We start from the raw sequence: 22,731 nt of genomic DNA, 5'->3' as shown, positions 1-22,731 counted from the left end.
GTGAAAGCCCCCCTTAGAAGATGTGGACAGTAACAAACGTAGGACTGGCCTTGGTAACCCTAGGCACCCAATTTTTAGGCCTTTTTAATTTAGGCTAAATTTGTGGTCCGCACTGTGATCCGAGGCCCCTTCACACCTGCTATTTTAGTTTAGCCCAAACTGAAAGGTCAGAAGGTCCGGGCCAAACAATGGATTTTGCTCATTAAGAGCACATTTATTTTTTAAGAGTGTACAGCACAACACCTTCAGAGGTCTTGTGGAGTACATGCTTTGATGGGTCGGAGCAGTTTTGGTGGCACATGGAGGTTCTACAAAATATTAGGCAGGTGGTTTTAATGTTAAGAATGCTCCAAAGGCCTCTTTTTCAGGGTTACAGCAAGAGGACGGTAGTAACGGCCAATTTCTAAGGGTTAGCAGGGTTAAATGAGTCTGAATGGAAGTACGTTTGTACAGATGGAAATGCTTGGTGTCAGATGCCATGGAGCACACAATGTGTGTTGAGCCTGTGGATGACAGACAGTGACAGTATCTCCTCTAACAAGTGGCTGCAACTCAGAACTTGCTTGCGTCAGTCCTGGCTTCAGTTGTGAAAGAAGCAGGCGACCCGTTTCTCTGTCAGCGCAATTATTGTAATTGTAAATCTGTGTGTATGATGAGAGTGCACTAGAGAATTTCAGCAAAATTGCACCACACTAAACAATATTAGCCATGTAGGGCTGTCACCTTTTTTAGATAAGCGAGTGAGGGGTAATATATCAAAGATTATATAAAAAAAATATATTAAAAAGGAAATTAAAATAATCACAAACCAAGCACAGCTTTTCCAAGATAGAATACTTAACTGGATTTGGATCCATGCCTCACATTTCTCTTGTAATTTATTTTTCCCTATGGTCCACTTAAGACATCTGTGTGGTTTATGTACCAAAACAATCATAATTCATCTCCTTGTCGCTCAGAACTGAACAGCTTGGGCTGGCTTTCCCAAGAGCATCTCAGCACAAAGATGATTCTTAGATGGTCAAGCAAGCATCACATTGAACAGACTCTCTCTCTGAATCCGGGATTACAGTATCTGACTTATAGCCTGATTTTAGCCATTATTCTCAGTTTGGATGAGTCTGTGCTGGTTGGCACTAGTCTGCAGAGTCGTCAGTTGTGAGAAAAGTGAGTAGTGTGGGCAGGGGGCTCTCCTTTTTTGGCCTCCTAAACATGTTTCATGTTTAGCGACTCAATCTGCACATGTCCCATCAACAGCAAATAAAAAAATAGCAGTCTAGGCCTTACATGATGCTACAGCTACAGACTGGAGCTAGTACATGTTCTTTACTGCAGCACCATTTAAGGTAGAACGGAAATTCGTACAAGAAGCCAACATCTGCCTTATACGTAGGTGCATACGTGCCTTATTACTAGCAGTGTCCCCAACATTAAAAGCTAACACCTTCCATCTTCTCTGACACATTCTCTGCACACCGCCACTGCGCTCGGGGAAAGTGTGGTTCCCTAGCTCTGATACAACAGCTAACAGACGCCTGTGCTGACCAATATCATGAGTGATTTGCTGACAGAGCATGGACAATTGAGCCAATTGTGCTCTTTCAGGCTCTGGCTGCAAAATGAAAGCTAGCCCATCTTCTCTGACTCCGACCACCACCTCTTTTTGAACTGCCACTGATGCAGCATAGCTATGTAGGCATTGGGCTGGGGTGAAAATGTAGTTCCCCAGCTCTGATACAACGGCTAACAGATGCCTGTGCTGACCAACATGAGTGATTTGGGGGTGATATACTGAGAGAGCAAGGCCAATTGAGCAGCTCTGGCTGCTAATGGCAGGCAGTGTGACCCAGGATTAGAACCAGGGATCTTCAGATTATAGTGGCAGCAGCTCAGTCCACTTGAGCCCCTGGCAGGGTGTTCTTTTTAAACAATGCAGTTCCAATGGCAAATTTATTGTCTGGCAAAATATCTTTGCTGATTGTGGCCAGTTCTATTTTCACGTCACCGGTCCACAGCACTCTACAGAACTCATCTGCCTTGTCTAGATGTTCTATGGTATTCTTTAATTGCTGAGGTTAGTGACATGCTATCTTTTTTATGACTTATTCAAACTAAGCTCTACTTATGCTCTACAGCCGAGCTTCATTCAATATGGGGATTTTGGTTAGCATTTTAACCATCTTAAGAGTTTTTTTGGTCTACCAGATCTGACCTTGACTTCCACAGTTCCCCTGAAGGGCAATTTCTTAAAACCATTCTGCACTGTAGAAACCCAATGCTAAAAACACTTGGCTGTCATCTTATAGCCTTCCCCTGCCTGTTGGTCACTGATTACCTTAATTTTCAGATCTTCATACAGTTGTGTAGAGGAGCCCATGGTTGCTAAGTGTTAGCACTATGTTTGAAGAATTAGAGAAAATTGGATTCAGCTGGCAGTTCCTAATTACAATTGGTGACATGCATCAGTCCTGATTTGATAATCAAGGTCTGAAACCTTCTCAAAACAAATTAAGCCATTAAAAAGCTTAGGATGTCCAGATGTTTGCACGGGCCACTTTGATGGTTGTGTACTTTTTTCATGTTATGAAAGCCAGAGTAGCTGTGTATTAGTATTAGTCAAAGCTATGTAATTGTGCTCTTGAGTCCGAGAGAGCACAATTGGCCATGCTCTCCCTGGGTAGATGGCGCTCTCTCCCCTCCATGTTGGCTGACGGAGGCATCTGTTAGGTATTGTGGTGGCGCTGGGGACCCGAAGCTGTTCTTGAGTGTTTCGGCTGCATCTGCGGCAGTTTGAACAGAGGCATTGGCTGGAGATCTATGAAGAAGTACCAAATTGGTAAAATTATATCATAAATATAAATAATATTATATAATAAAAAAGTGCTGCTTCTATTGGAGTAACTGTGTCTACTGTCCAGGGAAGGCTTTCTTCTAGATTTCGGAGCATTGCTTTGATTTAATTGCATTCAGCGGTAAGAGCATCAGTAAGGTCAGGATGTTGGATGGTCACTACCCCACCACATCCTCAACTCCCCATCTAATCCCAAAAGCTTTGGATGGAGCACCAACCATCATTCTAGAGAACACAGTTCCACTGCTCCACAGCTCAATGCAGGGGGGCTTAATAACCCTCTTTAACCACATTAAGCATGGTTCCAACAGGTCTGTGTTATTTATCTGATCCTGAGAGTCCTCATCTATTGACAGTACTTCTTTACAGACAGCCTAGACAAACTGTATATTGGCACTTGCACATCACTTTGTGTCAGCAATGGTTGCAACCTAAAGTAACTAAATGCATTCATTAGAAGGGATGTCCACAAACACTGGGACATGTAGTGTCTGTTTCATTAGCTACAGAGGCTGCAGAGTGTTTAGTAAGTAATCAACAGGAATGCATTAGCAACCCCTACATAATGCATAATGCATTAGTCTCCATGACCTCATAACGTCCATATGTCATTTGTGACCTCCACTCTACTGTAGAAACGAAATCTCATAATGTATAACCTAACACACTTACATAAGCCAACTGGGGCTTGAGGGCATGTCTTATGCTCTTCGGCAGCATATGCTGTCTCGTTCACAAGAGAATAGTCTAATATTGGTGGTGTTGTGTGGTATAGCATGATGTCATGTTCTGTACCCTTCCAGCATATGAACCAGGACTATGGAGCCCCAGCTGTTCTGCTTATTATCTCCTTGAATTCCTTTAACTAGGAGACAAACGGCAGGCAGGCATTGCTCAGTGCAGATTATGAGATGGCAGCGCTCTGCGTTAATACGTGGCTGTTTCAGCTCTGCTGGTCGGCCACCTGATCCTACTCAAACTACTAGTATCAGCCAGCATTTCAGAGGATTTTGGAGATAAAAAAAACAAGAATGTAACCTTGTGCCGGATCATAGATTATCTACCTGGGTCTACCATGATATTGATGAGATACAGTGATACTGGTTTCCAGTTTTAAAGGGGACCTAGAATATCAAACTGGAGTTTGTCTTCAATGTCGCTACGTTTTGCATTGTTATCCATCTGTGTTCTTTTCACTGGCTTCGTGTAGCTGCTTCCTGCATCAGATTCAAGTCCCTGACTCTGGCCTGCAAAGCCAAGAATGGACCAGCCCCTCCGTACTTAATAGCAGTGGTCAAAAGCTGATCTGTACCAAGAGCCCTTTGAACTTCAAGTACGGCTCGGCTTGACCCGCCATCCTTTAGGATGCACAGACTTCTGTTCTTTCTGTCCTGGCACCGAAAAGGTGGAACGAACATCCCCTGGACTGACACTTCCAAGAGTACATTATGATTGTTTATAGTTGTACTTATGTCTTACTTGATTTGTTTGATATTCAGGCATAGTGTAGTGTCAAGTATTGTGGTCTCCATACTGACTTTTGTGTTTAGTAGTATCTAAGCTTAGAGGTATCTTTTGGATTCTAGTCAATACAGACTAGGTAAGGATGTTTTCTACGTAAAAGGTGAGGCACTTATCCAGGAACTCTGCTAAATGCCTTAAATGTGAATGGGAATGTAATTCAATTCAGTTCTACTTTATTGTCATTATACTAATACAGGGTTGTACAATCCAACCAATCGCTGTTAGGTCTGTTAAGTCTCAGGTGCAGAATCGGTAGGACATGACACAATAGTGCAGGGATAATAGACAAAATACGAGACAGGTTGCATAGACAATAAGTACAAAGACAATAAATACAGTAAATACTGTTAATCTATTAATATTATGTTTTTAATGTGTGCCTGAAAGCTGGGTAATTAAGGTCCAGACTAAGTTACTATACTAACAGTAAAATGGAATAAATATGTAGAGCAGGGATGTGCCTTAAAATGAACGGTGCCACGAATGGTTCTTTAATTAATGCCATAGAAGAACCACTTTGTGTTTGTGTTCGAGATGTATGAGTGTGAAGAACCTTTATAAGGCCAGACAAACTTTCTCTTGATGCAAAGGTTCTTAATCAAATTAATTTGTCACATCTATATTACAAAAATGGTTCTTTATGGAGCCAAAAGTGGTTCTTCTATGGCATTGCTCAAGAAACCCTTTGTAGTACCTTTATTTTTTAGAGTGTAAATGAGGAGTAAACAGGGAGTTCAGGGGGGTATTTTGAGGTAGAGCAGTCTGCTGTTGGAAACATCATCACGTACATAAGCAAAGTGTACAGGGCAGGAATAAGTGTAGCATGTATGTGTAAGTCATATCATAGTATGACTGCAAAATACTGTCATTTTCCCCAGCACTCAAAAAATAGGGTCTTTAAATGTGTAACTCAGCCCCTTTTAGTCCCTCCCTTTGTTGCTCCCTTGAGTTCCTTGGAAACTGCTGTCAGTGATCAAAACTAGGTAAACTAGGAGCTCATCCTATTAAAAAGAACGAGCTGCAGGTTGATGCAGGTTGTGATTTCTGGGTCATATTTTGTTAGTGAAAATCAAATCTTCCACCACCTCATAATCAAACCTCAAATTGAACCTATCAATATATGTAAGATCACACTCCTAGAGCAGAAAAGAAACTTTTTTCATTCGGAGAAGCTCTGTTAAAAGGCCAGGAGCACACTGTGTTCCAGAGGCAACAGCATGTAAACACCAGCAGAATAAACCTGCTGGCCTGCAGGCCTTTCAGCTGAGCAGTAACTGTTCAGGTGGCCTGAAGTGAGCGGAGGAAGAAGAGGACGGGGGTAACAGTCATTAGAAAGGGTCTCCAGCGCTTCATGGCGCTATACATGCTTGAAGCAGGCCATAGCCAGCCTTGTGTCTCGCCACTGACTGAGAACATACCATTACCGGAGCCGTGCTTCGACAAGAAAAATGAAGAGAGCTATTTCCTGTGGCCTCGAGTGCCTGGGCAGAATAATGAGCGGCAACTCGCTCTTTCTCTTTCCCCTGCGAAGATCCAGATGGAGGACTTTCTCTCTCGCTCTCTGTCTCTCTCTCTCTCTCTCCCTCTGTGTCTCTCCCTCCTCTCGTTCATTGTCTCTTAAGGCAGAGAAACAGGGTCAGGCACACACTGTCTGCTCCTATCAAGGTTAGGCTTTCCAAGACGTGAATTAGATAAATTACGTCCAGTGCTGTCATCACGTATCGGATGCAGTTTTCGGATTTTGAGGGAACTGTTTCGATTGGAATATCAGATGTGTATTGTTAGTATATGTGAAGTATATCTTCTAAAAAAATTGAAGCATTCAAATGGTTTTAATTGGCGGCCCAAATTGGGGAGAAAATGGTTGAAAAATCGGATAAAATTTATTATTATGTGACATTTTTTCCAAATCCCACCAGTGACCAGAAGCAAAGCGTATATTAGGTATTATCATGCAGATCACCATCTGATAACTGCCAAAGAAGCTATGAGGAAAATTAAATAAGTATCATACATTTAAATAAATTGAATAAAATCACCTTGATTATAAAAATAATAATAATAAAATTTACTATGTGGAGTTATGAAGGAACTGAATTATGGGAGAACAAACATGCCTGAAGCCCCATCTCTTCTCTTTCCAACCTAACATCCTATAAATTCAATTTCTACCTTAAATCTTCATGTCCTCACAATCCACCACCACCCCATCACCTCCCTTTAACCCATTCAGGGGGGTCCGGCCTTCTAGCACAAGCAGAAGCCACCTGAACTCCAGCCCAAATGCTCTCAGAGTTTCCCCCTCTTACAGCCTCCCACATTATCATATTCTGATCGCTTAATCCAAACCCACAAGCGAGCTGGGTAAGATATGTGCTTTTGCAGAGTTAAACTGGATGAATGCTGGCAGAAATGGAAGCGTGCAGACCCCACAGTGAGGGAAACAGACTGTGCTTATTGTGTGACATTTTCAACGCCTGTACCCTGAGTGTTAAGATAATGACGCGAAGACCCGTCTGCTGTGCAGGCAGTGTGAATTCTCATCCAGGCTGCTGCCAATCAGCTATTTTTATGTGTTTGGCTTTTGCTTGGTTTAATGTGCGTCAGTGTGTGTATGTGTACATGTATGTGAAGTTGTAGCAGAGTGTGTGTAGATTGTGTATGCGTGAATGTGTCGTCTCTGTCCAATTAAGAATGAGTATCTTCTGGTTGGGTTTTTTCTGCATTACTTGAACCCAGCAGCCGACCTTCACATGGTGTGAGCACCTTATGATGATGATTGGACCACCAGACATACCCAGAACTACTCTGAATACACTGTCTGTACATTAACTAAGACTAAGACTAAGAGTCTTTGAAGAAATCCTGGTGGTTACCGTTCAGTTAAAGAACCGTTTCTGAATGGGATGTACTGGTCTAGCCTATTTACACGTTCTGTAAATGACTACATGCTACATATAAGTATGTCACTGTTTTTACGTCTAATTTATGTTTTGGCCTCAGAATGAAAGGCCCAATTTCATTTTTATGGTAGGCTTGTGAATAATTCATTGAGCTCTGCCCTGATTGGCTGGTTTACAGCACAGTGACAGTGGCGTCTCATATATAAGCAGCTTAGCTTAGAGTAATTACTATCTCTTACTGGATAGTGCTGCTGCCCTGTCCTGCGATGTGCTGTTAGCTAGCAGAAGAGATGGTAAAGCCGGTTGGATGGCGTTTGTTTTTAGCCTGGCACAAATACTCGCTCGCTTTCCCAGTTTACTCTTCCTCCCGTGGACACTGGCGCAGGAAAAGCTGCGGTCACGAGGCCTGATTCACAGAGCAACACGTTTTTTTTTTTATTAGCAGAGTCTGGCAGTGATGTGCTGTTTTCTCAGAAAACTGACTAAAAATTCCTGAAGTCGCCGTCGTGGTTTACTGCATAGCAGAGTGAGCTGAGTGTATAGATATTTTGTAGGTGTAACTATAACGAGTGAAGACTATTGTCACCCGAAGACATTTCTGCCGTTTGGGAATTTGGACCATTTCGCTTCTGCTGGATTTTCTTTCCAGTGATGGGACTATGGTGTTTAGATTGCACAGTATATAACCTTCATGTACCATCCACAGTTCCACATGGTTCTTCTGAGGCATCACTCACAGAACCATTTGTAGTGTTACACGCCCCAGGTGATGTGGGACGGGGCAACAGTTCCATATGAGAGTATTTCCCCTCTTTGCCTAAACCCACATCCAGGTATTGAAGGCCTTGAAGGTGCATCTGAATATTAGAGGCGGGTGTGTGAGCACTACTGTACGTACTGTGTGTGTTTATGAAACTGGTCCACATTGCTTTATAAAGTAAATTTGCCAGATGTCAGATTTAGCTGAATGACTGCTTATCATCTGCTGCTATTATCTCTGCTTTGGTGGTTATATCACATCACTGTGAAGTTCTTGCTCTGTGTGTGTGTGTGAGAGAGAGAGAGCATTTGTTTGCATTTCTAAGGGGTGGACAGCAGCAGAGGCAGTGGTTCAGATGGCTGTGGGCAGGGCGCTTCACTGGCTGTGTGATGTATGGTTATGGCCTTTCATCGAGAGCCAATTACGCCTCCTCTGTGTGTGAGTGCTTTGGGATCGCACGCTGCCGTGCTGTCCGCGCGCAGAGCATTCCTGGACGTCTCTCCTCCAGCACACACACACACACATACACACACACACAACCCCCTCCTTCTTTAACACCATGCACTTCCCTAGGGCTTTCACGGTTTCCTCCTCCAATGTGGAAATAATTGGAAATGGAATTTTCAATTGTTTTAGCCGATTGGACGGCTCATACTAACAGGCGGTCACACGTACAGTACACTCCTCATCTCCTCACATATCTGCTCATTTACGCCTGTAGCTTTCTCTTTGGTGCTTTCGCTGGATTTCTGTGTTTTCCACACTTGTGTGTACCTGAGAATGAGCAATGCTTCATCCTCCCCTCCCTGTTTTTTTTCCTGTTTTTTTCCCTTTCAGAGGTAACAAATGATCCGTTGTTTCTGGGCGAGTTGTGTGTCACCTCCTGCAACCTTCACACACTCTTCTGCAAACACATCTGAGCTCCGCCAACAGGTAAAGACTGCTCTCTTATTTCTCTTCTCATATGTCGCTTAGTCAGTTGTGACTGGTGTGCAGGTTGGTGTGGAGTGAATGCACATTCTTTTAGAGCTGCAGCTTCAGTAAATCTTGATTTCACCCTAATTTAAGCATGGATGTGCAGGGCAAGGGGTAGGTGGCTCTAAGACACTGTGTTATTGTTATTGAGATAAATTACACTACACCATGCCTTTCTGAGTGTGTTGTGAGTGTTGTCAGTTCTTGAACAATGAACTGCTGCGAGTATCATTAAAATCTAGACATATACTATATACAGTATAAGTGTAGAAAGTCTGTTAACAGCACTGTTAGCAACAATTGCATAGTAAAGAATAGGTCTATAGAAACAAGGACCAGATTCACAAAAGCTTTCCTAACAACAAACTTCTTAAGAAACAAACTGTTCTTAAGAATTAATTATATATCTATATTATTATATATTAATTATTATATATAAAATATATTATATATATATATATATATATATTTTTTTTTTTTTCTGTAAACCCACTTCAGCAGTTTTCTCCATTGTTTTCTTATGTAGGATTTGTTCAGTTCATGAGGACAATGGAGTCCATCATTGTGAGAGCAGAGCTGTGAACAGTTCTGAGGTTCAAAACACAGCAGAATTTTTGAGTGGACTTTTCTTTTAAAACGAATTTAGGGGGGACCTGAGTGGTCTAGCAAAATAAGGCACTGTCACTGTGACCAGAGGATCGCTGGTTAGAATCCCGGTTATGATGCTAGCTATTTACAACAGAATTATATGGTGGATTTTACAGCGTATCATAAATGACGCAGGACTTGACTGGAGATTGCGAGTTCGAATCCTGAGCCATGTCGCTTTGCCATCAGCAGCCGAAGTGAAAGAGACCATGCTCTCTCGGGGGGTGGGGGGCTGTTGTTCGGCAGTCTCTCCCCTCATCACTCTTAAAGGGATGTTGGTCGGCAAATATTCTGCTAGCTGGGTGCGGTGGAGTTGAGGACCTAGCACTCTTCTATTAGTGTGTTGACTGCCCAGCAATGCCTGGCTTCACCTGGCTTCTCCTGTATCCTTACCTTCCTAGTGTCTGAATCATTGCTAGTGCTAGGGGGTGCTATGACCAGGTGGGTTAAAGGCCAGTACCAAATTAATTTTAATTTTCCATTATTTACTTAAATGTGTGCAGGGTGGCAAAATTGAGAAAGACAGAATCGAACAAAATGTTGAAAACATTTCAGCTAAAGGAATTAGAAGTGACAGTGAAGGAAAAGATCCACTTTTAATCTTGTTAATCTTGTTTAATCTGTAGAATTAAGTAGAGGCTGACGTTGTGAACTCGTACAGTCTAAGAACCCATTTTTAAGGCCAGAGCAAACAGAACAATCATTTCAAGACAAACCTCACACTCTACATTCTGTAAATTCTATAATATCTGTCCATGGCACACCAGTTAAACAACAGCGAACGAAACAGCAGATCTTCATTATTAGAAAAATGGGGAATGATGAAGACTCATATGTCCATAAGTCCTAATCAGATAAGAGGATTAAATTTACATTGAGTCCTGGGGTAAATCTCTTTTTCACTGGACTTCGGAGCATCCATATTTGTGTTTTTCTCTGTTGTTGAGAATTACTATATGTTTTTCACTGATCATCCAACATCCTGCTCTTGTCACTAAATGCAATCAAATCCTCACAGCAATGCTCCTCCAAAAACTAGTAGAAAGCCTTCTTCCCTGGACAGTAGATTCAGTTACTTCAACAAAAGCGGGATAAACTCTTTAAATAACCTTTATTTTAGACTAAACAATGTATAAGTAGGTGTCCCAATACTTTTGTCCATATAGTGTCTCCAACAAAGTGAGGCATGTCTGCCTATAGTGTTTGAAAACTCCTCTACAAGCACAGCTTTAAGATTACTATGCCTAGCTCTGAAAACACTGGATTACTTCAACACAGGGAGCTTTATTTAAATGCAGACTCGTTGGAAGCAGTAGCAAGCTGTTCCGTAGACTCAATCACAGCACCTTAATCACACCTCTGCTGATATGGTCTGTATTTTCAAGGGGATCAGGAGGGAGCGAATAATCCTGTTAATGCTGTTTTTCTCCAGTTCAAAATGATGTAGTGATGCATACTCACAGTTTGCCTTTATGCTTTAAATGGCCTTTGCTTTAATTCCAGCATCCTTTGCAGTTCATATTTCATATCTCAATCCTTTTTCCATAGTTTGCATCCTATTTTAGTCAGCCCCTCCCAACATGGGTGGATAATAACCATGCAAAATACATGCTTTCTACTTTTCTTCATAGAATTAAACAGGCTGTATTTGTTGATTGTTGCCTTTAATATATAAATAACCGAAGGCTCTGATTGGTTGTTTTGTTGAATTGTGATACATTCTGAAAGTAGTCAAGTACAGCGAAACACTCCTTATGACTTCAGTTTGAATGGGCAGAGCTAAACTGCTGTTAGCTGAAGAGGTGGAAATATGTACAGTGCTGTGAGAAAGTATTTGCCCCCTTTTAAATTTCTTCTTAAATTTTTGCAGATGTCACACCTAAACTGATTTATGGAATATCAGCTAAAGACAGATGAGTGAACACACGGTGCAGCTTTTAAATGATCATTCCATTTGTTGAAAAGACTTATATTTAAAAAACTATCACCTATTTTAAAAACTAATTGCCTCTGAACCTAAAAACTAGGTCCCTAGGACTTTAACAGGACTTGGCATCTCCAAAACCATAATTGTTTTTGTTTTTTTTTGAGCCATTTAAAACTGGACTTGCTTTTGTGCGTCAGATCATTGTCCTTCTACATAACCCAACTGTGCTTGAACTTTACCATTACATTGCCACTACCTGAGTAGATCCCTCCTGTGCCATTCAAGGCATGGACTCCACAAGACCTCTGTAGGTGTCCTGTGGTATTTAGCTGCAGATTCATTAAGTCCTGTAAGTTGTGAGATGGGGCCTCTATGGATGGCATATGGATGAGCTTTAGGTGCCCATGACCCTGTCGCCGGTTTATAGGTTGTCCTTTCTTGGACCACGTACTGGGTACTACGTTCTGACCTCTTCATACTGGGAATACTCCAGAAGACCTGGCTGATCTGGTCTTGGAGACCCAGTCATCTAACTATCATTGGCCCTTGGCCCTTGTCAGAGTGGCTTGGATTCTTACGGTTGCCAATTTTTAAAATAATTTTGACACATCACCTTCAAGAACTGATGGAGCTGCTTAATATATCCAGTCTTTCACAGATGCCACTGTAGATGAAGATAATCAATATTTTTCATGTTGCCGACCACTAATGGTCAAATAAAGGCAAAAAGAACACTTAAACTATTGTGATATTTACACTGTTTTATCATGTATCATCTAACCAGTGCCTGCCATCTTCCCATCCTGGTCAAGGACTGCTGGGCATCACATCACTTACAGGCAGAAGGTCAAACTTTATGACTTCAGCAGCTTTAATTGCAGAATAAATGATTGATGTTAATCACATGGTCCAATGCACAGCCTTCAAATGACCATCCTCTTTTGCTCCATCATTCCTCCATAATGACATTGTAGCCATCAGTGGCCCAGCAGTGGTGGTGGTAGTGGTGGTGATGAGGGTGGTGACACATGCGCTAATGAATAGGGAAGAGTGCAGGCCTGATGGATGATGGGCAGTTGAAACAGCCAGCTCAGAGTGGAGGTACAGCTGCACGGTGGCAGAGGGAAACACTGATGTGAGCAAGCATTAAAGATTCATCTAAACAGCTGTTCCTAGCGCAGGACGCCGTCGCGCACAGCCATGTGCTCCGATTCCCCGATCAGACGCAGCGCAGGAAGCAGGCCTAACGTTTTTACATGAGCTTGGGAGTATTGCGGCAGCTGCACGCCCATCTGAGCGATCTGCCTCGCCTTTGTGAGAGTGAGTGGAAGCGACGTTTGTCACCATCGCTCCTGCTGTTTGTGTGGAAACCAGGCTCTTGTCAGCTTCCTAAAAATGTATATTGTTGGAAATAGCACAGGCGTGAAGAAGAGCTGACTGGCAGATGGAACGTGACAGCGTAAAGTTGTCACAGATGTCTGTCCTTTGCCACTACTGTCCGCTCTGTCCAACTGTCGGAAAGTAGAAGTTGCTGGAACTCATGTGTCTTTTATACATCAGGAAGTTTCAACAACACTGACTGTGATTAAGTAAGTGTTGCTGAAGAGAAGCCAGACTCATTTAAACCTCAGATATTTAGTTCAGTTTGCTCTTGATTGTTGAAGTGAGTGGTATCACCATAGCAAGATCCAAAAAGGCCTCAGAGGTGTGGTGGTAATAATACTGATAGTAGCAAACAGTAGGAGTCCATGTAACTTCATCATGTCATTTGGCAGATAGCAGTGGCAGGAGAGTGGGAAGTTGGTCTGGCGCGGATGGCAGGGGGCCCGACGACCAGTCTGTTGGGTGGGCAGCTGGTCTGACATGGGTGGCCATCTTCCTTTAGGTCAGGCCGGATAAGTGGCCAGTCATTAACTTTAAGAAAGTAAAGAGATTATTAGTTCTGAATGGATTCATGAAGTACAGAAAATGTTGAACATTATCAGAGTGTAGCTGGCGACTGTAACTAATCTGACAGTAACAGCCTAATTAAAAGGAGAGAGCCAGAAGGTAGCACAGACACGGGAACACCCTAAAACACTGTCATCCATGTACTCCACCGCCCACAAACCTGAGTGATAGCATGGAAGCAGTGAGAAGACAGCTCCAGCATCTCAGTTTACCGCAGTTCCCTGTGTCCATGAACTCCTGGACTTGCAACTTTTATATAAAGGAAAACATTAATTACCAAAAGCTAAACTAAACAAATGCAGTGGAACTGTGTCCTCTGGAATGATGGCGCTCCAGCCAATGCATTTGTGATGAAGTCAGGATCATCAGACATCCTGATCTCACCAATGCTCTTAGTGCTGAATGCAATCAAATCCTTACAACAGTGCTGAAAAATTTAGTCGAAAGCCTTCTTCCCTGGACAGTAGAGACAGTTACTCCAACAAAATATGATATGCTCATTTTTAATGCCCTTGAATTCAGAAGAAACAGAGACAAACATATCCCAATACTTTTGTCCATATGGTGTCTGTACTTTGAGTCAGGCCAGCTGACCTGGGGCCAGAAGCATGCAGAATTCATATCATGTCCCCCCAGCCACTGCGTTTGTGCTCTTGATCAAAGTGGGCCCACTTGCTGCGGCACGATAGCCCTGCCTCCCCAACCCCACTTTCCCAGCGGTAGCAGCTGAACAGCTCTGCTATAATAAGAATTATTCTGTGTTATTGTGTAAGATATACAGTGTTTATAGCATGAAATCAAGTCCTCTTTTTTTGCCACAGCCCTGATCCCTCCGAGGAGAGTGATATTGCAGATCTTACAGAGCAATACAACCATTTACTCCAGAGAACACAGACAGTGCCTCGCAAAATCTTGTGAAGGATTCTACCAGCGAGCATCAGCCGGGACGATGCATTCACTCCTGGCGGCGTGGAAATACACACAGGCCTCTTTCATATTTCGCCTGCAATAACGATTTCCAGTCAACATGAAAAATAAATATTTTGTCCTTCCCGCTCAGACCTTGATGAAAGGAAAATGCCGTTATCTGTCAGAGACACAAGAACCTCACGCTTTCCCTGCAGCAGCGCTGCCACGCAAAATAATCAGCAGAACAGGGGAGCCGAGCCGCTCCCGCTGGAAATCACAGTAATAAGCCCGCCGTCCCCTTTAGAAATAACAGCTGGTTATGTTTTTCTAATGGAGAAGCACCGTCGCAAGCCGTCACTCCTCGTTCATCAACAGCTGTTAGCCGTGGCTGGGAGGGTGCGCCGGAATCAGCATAATTCCGCCGCTGTGGGCCACTTTGGCTTGTCCAGACAGGAGCGCTGCTCTTATTCGATGTGATGGCCTCTGCCCAGGCAGCTCTCCTCTCGACAGCCCTCACACCTGGACGTTAGAGGCAGGGGGTGGAAAGGGCAGAGGCATGCTTCTGCTAAATAGTGATGGCTGCCTTGCCTGATGGGGCCAGTGTTAAAGTTAAAGGTGTCGTATCTGCTGAGGATGAGCACGGCTGTTCAGATGGGTATACAAAACGCCATTGTGCCATTAATTAATTGGGTATTTAAATGAGGCATGTGAGATTTGGAATAAACACTACGAAATGGTGTATTATCTCATTAGTGGCGAGTAGAACATTGAAGCGTGTCTAAAATATGTATATCACATTTTGACTATCACTCAAAAATCTAAATTTTTTATGTTTTTCACTTCAAAACTTTATTGAAACTGTTTCAAATTATTTATATCTTTTTTATATATGTGTCAGAAATGTTATCAATATCAATATCAGTATAATCAATATCAGTGAAATTGGTCAGCCAGTGGAATTATTGATTTTCAGGATCTTTTATTTTTGTATTTGCCGTTGAGGTCCTCCAAGGGATAAACCATTAAAACCCACCCTCCCATAGTTTGGCTAGAAGCCATTTTATCAGTGAATAGTCTCAGAGATTTACACTGAAATAATAGCTACATCTTAAGAACCTTTACCTGTAACTTTTGTATGGAATAAAAAGCTTGAGTCCTAACACTTGCTCACAAATGGGTTAGATTAGCCAATTATGATTGTCATTTCTGTTTATAATTTTACATATGTTTTGGAAATGTGTGCTTATTTCAGACTTTTGGAAGTTTGTAATTACTAGTTCTATATCATTACATTTTAATTATGAGTTGAACCCTTCCCTTTGTGTTTTAACGGACGGTAAAGCCCTCACAGTTAAATAATGTAGAACGCTACTCTCTGGGTTTACTGGAATTAAAAAAAAAAAAGTTCTTCAGATTTGCTAAACCCCCAATATTAGTATTATTAAGCTTGGACTGAATGTATATAAAAAAAATATATATATATATTTGACCGGGAAAGGCTCCAAAATGATCAAATCATTTTCATCCATTAAAAGTTAGGAGGGGTTTAGTCCTTAGTTGCCATTTTGGAGAGATAGGGTCTTGCCGTGACAGTGACAATAAATTCTAGTATCTAGTAATAGATAGATTAGTAGTACTTAGATTACTGAGTGTCCCAAGACTGTATATTTTAAATAGATTTGAAATAAAAAAGACTATTTCAACGGTTCTTAAAAGTTCATGATGAATGGCCCAATAGACTTGGAATTAAGGGGTTTTGCATTGACTTCCATTGAAAGTTACAAAGATTTTTAGCTTCTTTTGTAAAGTCCATTTTGGAAACGAAACAAGGTGTTTGCCTGATCGCGATGATTGTTTAATGTTATTAAAATTATTCTCTACCCTATTTAAAAGTGCATTATTCCTTATTTAAAAAGCACAGTGGGACCATCTGTCCATACACACATGTGAACAAACTTGAATTTATCTGTCAAAATAATAGAAGCTCTCGGAAACACAACGCCTGTGAGAAAAACTATCAGACAATTGTCACTGAGGTGACACCTTTCTTGCCTCTGGGGTGAGGTGTCTTGACTCCAGGCTTTGTATGCTCTTCTTCTACTTAGAAACAGTTTCGGTTTTGAAAAGCTACAAATGTGTATGCAAATGAACTGAAGTCATAAAAAGAGACAGGAAGGGCATAAAAGCTGCCATGCTCTGCCATATAAAAAGACGTCATGCTCTCTGTGCCTAGAAGACGGCAGACGGTTTCTAGAAGATTAATCCCACCAATTTTTCAGTATTTTTACTTGCCTCAGTTCATTGTTGGGATCAGTTTCAGTGAGTAAATCTAAATGTTGTTATTGCTGGTAGGTGTCTTAAAATTTCTGATGAAGAAATGAATGAAGAAATGGTGAGAGAAAAAAATGATCCCATTAGTGCAGGTGCAAGTAAACATAAATACAGTAATGAGTACAGTAAATAATTTCTCATTGTGAAGCAAGTAGGTGAGATCTTTTTCTCCTGGACGCCCCTATGCCAGCCAGCACAGCATGGATGTGTTCAATTCCATCAGCAGCTTACCTGATTTACCATCATTAAGCACTGATTTACCAAATCAGGTGTTGAAGGACAACTATAAACAATACTAAACTTCCATTAGGAGAACTTTGGAGATGTTTTATTGTACACAGTGATGGAAAACATTGACTGTAGGAATGTTGTTTGTATGTATTCTAATATTTGAAATGGAATACAATAAACACGTACTGATAAGACTCTGAGCCTTCCATTGTAATTTATGTATTTAATGTTTTTTAATATTACTTAAACCTTAATTTTACTATGCAAGTAATTATGAAATAAGTCTTTATTTGAAATCTGGCATTTTTTTTTTACGTTGTGTCAAAATGTCATGATGAGTACACAATTTGAAATGTATACTCATCTTGAAATCTTGAGATTGTTTGTCCTACTTCTGTAAAGTTGCTATTTCGGACACACAAGGTCTTGTCATGACAGAGGTGATGTTAAGATTAATAATTTGAAGTGTCCCAAGAGTACCTTTGAGCACTGTGTATATAAAAGTATTTCAAACCAAGACAAAATAAGAGTTGTTTAAAGTCAAGTCAGGCCAAATTTATTTGTATAGTGCTTTTTACAACTGGTGTTGTCACAAAGCAGCTTTACATAATCAGTAATTAGTAAAAGACAGAAAAAAGAAAAATCAATAACATAAAAAGTCATGAAAAATCTAAGACCCCTAGTAAGCAAGCCAACAGCGACAGTGGCAAGGACAAACCTGGAGGAAGAAACCTTGGGAGGAACCAAGACTCACAAGGGGGACCCATCTATCCTCCTCTGATCAGAATTATTTATAAATTATAGATAAAAGTTACCAAACCATCTATACTGTTGAACTGCTCTGGTGTGCAACATATCCATAATCATAATATAATAATCATGGTGTGGTATAACTTAATATAGTCATGGACGTGATGGTCAGAGTAATGAGAGTAATTATGGTTAATAGTGGTAACATTAATAGTGGCAGATAGTTAAGAGTCCATTTAGGTTTGAACATGGTCATTAGGCAAGTAGCAGTGGTAGGAGGGTGTGCCGCTGGTCTGGTGTGGGTGGTGGTGGGGGTTGTTTAGTAAAGGTAATGGTTCTGTAGGAGTTCATGACAACTTAACTAATGCTAAAATGGTTTGTTTGTTGGTTAAATGGTTCTTTCTATACAAGAACAAAACTTAGGGTAGATGGTTGAAAAAGGTCCAACTATTATTACAGGTCAAAGTAAGGAGCTTTTTGTAGAATATAGGTCCTGATATGTAGCATCTCATCCCATCCCTAATGTCAGCTGAGGTGTTGCCGCCTCTCTGCGGCAGTCCAGAATGTGAGAGAGGACACACAGACTCATAGCGTCGTCTCTCCACAATGTGCGTCATTAGAGTCCCAGGGGTTTGGCCAAGGTTACCTTTGAAAGCGTACATGTGTTTGTGCCTCGAATGACAACTGTTGTCAAGCTATTGTGAAATCTGCTGATGACATATTAGATTAGTCAGTGTCACTGTGCTTCTCTTGCGAGACCGTTGATGGAAGTGATTACTTGAGCTTAATGCAACCACCGTACACACGTTATTGCTCTGAGGAAAGAAAGAAAAAAAAACCCTGAATAAAGCCGTCTCATTCCACACGTTATGACTATCTGCTTGCAATTACACCCGTGCACTCTATCTCCCTGACAGCTTCGCTACCCCATTTAACGGTGACGTGAAACAAAGGCCAAAAAACACAATGGCTGAAATTCCACGGCGCCATTTGAGGCACTTTGTATTTCTCCGTTAATTTGCAAAACAGCAGGGTATCTGTCTTATCACTACTAAAACTGGAGCAGAAGTCGATAAGCAGGTTTGCTTTACAGCTTTCTGTGCGGAAAGCTAATTATGAAGACCTGAAGCCGGGACGTCTCCCGCCCGGAAGACGTTGTGAGGGTGTTTTGTAGTTTGGGACTTTTAAAAGACAGATGATCAGAGAACCATTTAAGCTCCCACAGAGTTGAGAGCACGTTCTCTGCCGCTCTCTGCAATTTCTCCTCAGCACAGTCCATCCCTTCCATGAGAACAACATCAAGAGGACCATCTGACCTTGTTTGCTCCTTTTTTTCGGCAAGCCCGAATCACCTCTGCTGATGTAACCTGGGATTCCTGGCAGAGCGTGGCAGCTTGGAGCCGACAGGAGAGAAAATAAAAGCAGTGAAACAAAGCAATCCCTTTTGGTGCCGCTATGCTTTGCGAGCTGATGAGCTTCACTAGCTTCCCCAAGCTCAGCGGGGAGAGAGGATGATATGGTGTCGGGTGGGGGTGGGGGTGGGGGATTAATGCAGATCATCTGTCATCACCTGACACCTGATCAAAAGATCTCATTGGCACGCAGCACTGTAGAATCCACTGCAGCTGTTTTTTTGGGGGTGTTTTTTTTCTCACCTGGGTTATGGAGCTGAAGCAGAGACAGCTTCCCTGAGATGCTCACATTGGGCCTTGGGTTTTAGAGGGAGAGAGAGAGAAAGAGAGAGAGAGAGGGAGAGATGGGGGCCTAGAGGCTCTCTCAAGGCAGTCAGGCTTTGAAATGGTACTAGCATTTCTGAAAAAATAAAAGGCTGCAAGAAAGAAAGGAATGTGACAATGAGACACGCTTATGCGTTGAGACGTGGGGGAATAAGGGGCTGTGGCTCTTAGGATTCTTCAGAATTCTTCTGTGCTCTCGGCTGGAGCACAGTGCAAGAGTGAGCGAGCGAGCAAGAGAAAGAGAGAGTGACTTCTGTTCTTTGTTACCGTAGGCTGGTTGGGTGGATAGGTTTGGAGCTGGTCTCTTTATGTTGCTGTGCTGTGTTGGGTTGTGTTGGGTATGCATGCTTCATATTAAGTTCTTGAAACTTCATAAGCATAACAGTGCTAAAGCTTATCATGTCTAAATTTCACTGGAATAGCAGAGTCAGTCAGTCTAGACACCTTCCCCCAAGAATGCCGTTCAATTCTCCAATTTCAGGCTCCTCAAAAATCAAATCACCCTGGAGGTGAGATACGGTCGCACCCCGTGCTGTCCTCCAAGCTGGAGGCCGGTGATTGGTCGGGAGCCTCCAAGTTGAACTTGCAATGGCTGAAGTGTGTATTCGAAAAAAAAAAAGCTGTGTGATGTGCTACAGAACCATCAACTAAAGGTTTTCTGTCGGTGCAGAGAACCATTTACACAACCAGGGCTTATTTGGGTTGTCTTGGGTCTATAGAGAAACCTTGTCTTTACAGAAGAACCTTTGAAAAACCCTCATTTTTAAGACTGTGACAGATATGTGTGAGATATGCAGAATGGCATTTAGTAATAAGGCTCTGTACATCTGTGCATACTGACACAATACAAGACCTGCGTGTCAATTTGGAGGTGTTTAGAGGCCCAGTCATCTAGTCATCACAGTTTGGATCTTGTCAAAGTGACTCAGATCCTTACGCTAGTCCACGTTTCCTGCTTTTAACACACACCAAGAACTGACTGTTCACTTGCAGCCTTAAATGTGTAGGTCCCACCCCTTGACTAGATAATCAGCGTTATTCACTTCAGTACATGTCAGCGGTTTTATTGTTATGGCTGATTGGTGTATCTTAACCCTCTGGAGTCTATGAACGTGCCGGTGTGTCGATGTTTCTATTAATATCTTTGTGATAATACAGCGCAGAAATATGGTTCAAAGATTTCCTGAATCTGTAGAGCCGGTCCGTTCCATCGTATTACTAGATCGTATATGACTCACATCTGGAGTTACGAGGCTTTGAAGATGGGTTGAGATGGTAGTCTATGCCTCCTGCCTTGTCATCTGCCTCTCATTTGTAAATAATGGAGTTATGTGTCTGCCGATGGTTTTGTGTGAAACTGACCAATGGACACTCAGAAACCCTTTTGTCTTTTGCCACTCGTCCATATTCATCCATTTCACTGCTGTTGTGAAGCTAAGACTTTGGTAAACCCGTTTCAAGCACCAAAACAATTCGTCCACATGAGCAAAGGCATGTTTTTACAGGTAATATGAAGAATGTCTAAAATCCGGCTTCAGTGTTTCAGGTTTAAGGTCATTGTCAGTGACACTATGCTGTAGGTCACAGCTGAGATAGTTCTATACAGTTTGATATAAAACATGTGAGTATTATTTTATATGCAAGTTCCTTTAAAGTGGATATGCAAGCATCAAGAAAATGCCCTTAGACTCCTGAGGGTTAATGCACTGAGTTTTCAAAAAGCAGTGAGGAAACCAAACTTCAAATATAAATATAGCACCCTTAGAGAATATCAGTGCTACTGTCTTCAGTTCAGTTATTTCACTGGTTTCTTGCCAATTTCATGTTATTGATAGTCGTCCAATTGCGTTGTGGATGAAACACTATGGTATAATGAAGCGAACTGAAGCTAATTTCATTAAATAGACTTCATTGTCTTGGACGCAGTTTGGATGGTGGCTGACTATCACAAAAGCCAAAATATATTATTTATTAAGAATATTCAGCGTCCTTTTCATATAGTTCGTATAGTTCCATATAGTCCATATAGTTTCTTGCACGTGTAGTCACACTGTCTGCAGTAAACTCCACCAGAGATCCCTCCACAAGAAAACATTTTCAGGGAACTCATAAACCCCTGTTTTTTTCATAAACCTGGTACTGATTATTTATTACCTGGGTCCAGGTTAGCACAAGCCTGACTTGTCTACTTGTTTGCTGTGTGCTGACAGTAGATGCTGAACAGTGAAACAGCAGGCCTGGTCCTGTGCGACAAAGGCTGGAGCACAACTTCCTGTGCTGAACTTGAGTCAGAGAGCCTCAATACACTCTGGAAACAGCCTGGCAACAAGCTCACGCTTGGTAGTGGAGGTTTTGTTCCTGTTAGTTTTTTTCTTGGTGTCAAAAAGAGCATCAGGGCAACCCCTTAAGATTCATCTGTCCAGAGCGCATTGTTCCAGAAGTCCTTTGTCCATCTTTTCTTTAACTTTAATCTTGCCCTGATATTTTTTATTTGACACCAAGAGTTTCCTTCTAGCTCATCTGCCATAGAAAGCAAACTCGTGCAGGTAGATGGTGCACTTACGTTGGCAGTTGTTTTAAATGTTCTCTACTGTGTACAGGGAGCTAGCTGATATCTAATCTTTCTGAGATGTTTTTAAACCTCTTCCCAGACTCATATGCATCTACAACTTTCTTTCTGTAGGTCCTAGAAAGCTCTTTGGATCTGGCTATGGTGATCCCACTCACTTTACCAATCAAGAGTTTAAATCCTCCAAAATCCACAATATCCACATTCTGCAGATGATGTGCTGCACCTGATTTTATTGTTTGGCATTTTAAGTAGTAAGTCATGTGGGGGTGTCCTAACTTTTTCCTCACAGGAAAATAGTATTTGTAATAATTACATTTTACAGATGATTGTTATTCAAGACATTTCTTCAGTTGTATGTGTTTAGTTCTTTTACTTCCATCACTCAATATAGTTCAAATGAAGATCAAATGTACATGTTTTTAAATATGTAAAAAAAAAGAAATATTGGAAATATTATACAGGGTGCCCCAAGAAAAAAAACAATTCTGAGAAACCACTGAAATCCCGATATTTCCCAATATTTAAGATATGTATGTCCATCATGGGTTTTTGCAGACTGCATGGACCTTCTTTGTAGTAGAATTTCAGTCCTTTTTCACTGTTCAAAAAGACGTCTGTCAACTTTGACCTCCTTCTAACATCAAGGTTGCGCAGTTCAGGTTGC

At 41.7% G+C, this 22,731-nt stretch overlaps 2 protein-coding genes across 5 annotated transcripts in view; one reads left to right on the top strand and one right to left on the bottom strand.

The window, feature by feature from the left end:
• mgat4c (mgat4 family member C) overlaps positions 1-22,731 on the top strand; it is a 173,535-nt gene that overhangs the window by 80,227 nt on the left and 70,577 nt on the right. For all 4 annotated transcript variants that reach the window (XM_072694586.1, XM_072694587.1, XM_072694584.1 and 1 more), the window contains one exon: positions 8,876-8,971. The gene's annotated coding sequence lies outside the window, so the exon portion shown is untranslated. The remainder of the gene's footprint in view (positions 1-8,875; positions 8,972-22,731) is intronic.
• The window catches only part of eif4g2b (eukaryotic translation initiation factor 4, gamma 2b), a 237,172-nt gene that overhangs the window by 191,794 nt on the left and 22,647 nt on the right, over positions 1-22,731 (bottom strand). The gene's annotated exons all lie outside the window — the stretch shown is intronic.

This window comes from Salminus brasiliensis, chromosome 13 (genome assembly GCF_030463535.1).
Source record: "Salminus brasiliensis chromosome 13, fSalBra1.hap2, whole genome shotgun sequence".
Lineage (NCBI taxonomy): Eukaryota > Metazoa > Chordata > Actinopteri > Characiformes > Bryconidae > Salminus > Salminus brasiliensis.
Note: the sequence above shows the minus strand (reverse complement) of the source record. Positions and strands in the feature narration are given on the sequence as shown.